The sequence below is a fragment of the Pteropus vampyrus genome, unplaced genomic scaffold (assembly GCF_000151845.1).
Source record: "Pteropus vampyrus isolate Shadow unplaced genomic scaffold, Pvam_2.0 Scaffold107, whole genome shotgun sequence".
NCBI classification, from domain to species: Eukaryota; Metazoa; Chordata; class Mammalia; order Chiroptera; family Pteropodidae; genus Pteropus; species Pteropus vampyrus.
The window spans coordinates 5,074,928-5,075,765 of NW_011888888.1; positions in this window are offsets into that span (position 1 = coordinate 5,074,928).

Below are 838 nucleotides of genomic sequence, written 5' to 3' on the forward strand. Positions count from 1 at the left end.
AGGAAATAGACATACAAGCCCAGGAAGTTCAGAGAGGCCCAAACAAGATGAACTCAAACAGGCCCACACTAAGACACATAATTAAAATGCCAAAGGTTAAAAACAAGGAGAGAATCTTAAAAGCAGCAAGAGAAAAGAAATTAGTTACCTACAAGGGAACTCCCTACTAAACTGTCAGCTGATTTCTCAACAAAAACTTTGCAGTCCAGAAAAGACTGGCATGAAATATTCAAAGTGATGAAAAGCAAGGTCCTAAAACCATGATTACCCTACCCAGCAAAACTATCATTTAGAATTGAAGGGCAAATAAGGAGCTTCCCAGACAAGAAAAAGTTAAAGGAGTTCATTACCACCAAACCAGTATTACAAGAAATGTTAGAGAGATCTCTTTAAGAAGAAGAAAAAAAATCAAAAATGTGAATAATAAAATGTAATAATACATATCTATCAAAATTTTTCAAATATAAATAGATTAAATGCTCCAATCAAAAGATAAGGTGGCTGAATGGATAAGTAAACAAGACTGGTTTTTTTTGTTTCCCACAAGAGACTCATTTCAGATTGAAAGAAACATAGAGACTGAAAGTAAAGGGATGGAAAAAGATATTTCATAAAAGTAGAGACCAAAAAAAAAAAGCTGTGGTAACAGTACTTATATTAGGCAAAATTGACTTTAACACAAAGGCTATTACAAGAGTCAAAGGATTCAGTAATCCTACTTCAAATATTTAGGTCAAGAAACTCAAAACACTGCTTCTAAGTGACATGTACATCCATATGATCATTGCAGCATTATTTACAGTAGCCAAGATATAGAGGCAACCTGGGTATCCATCAA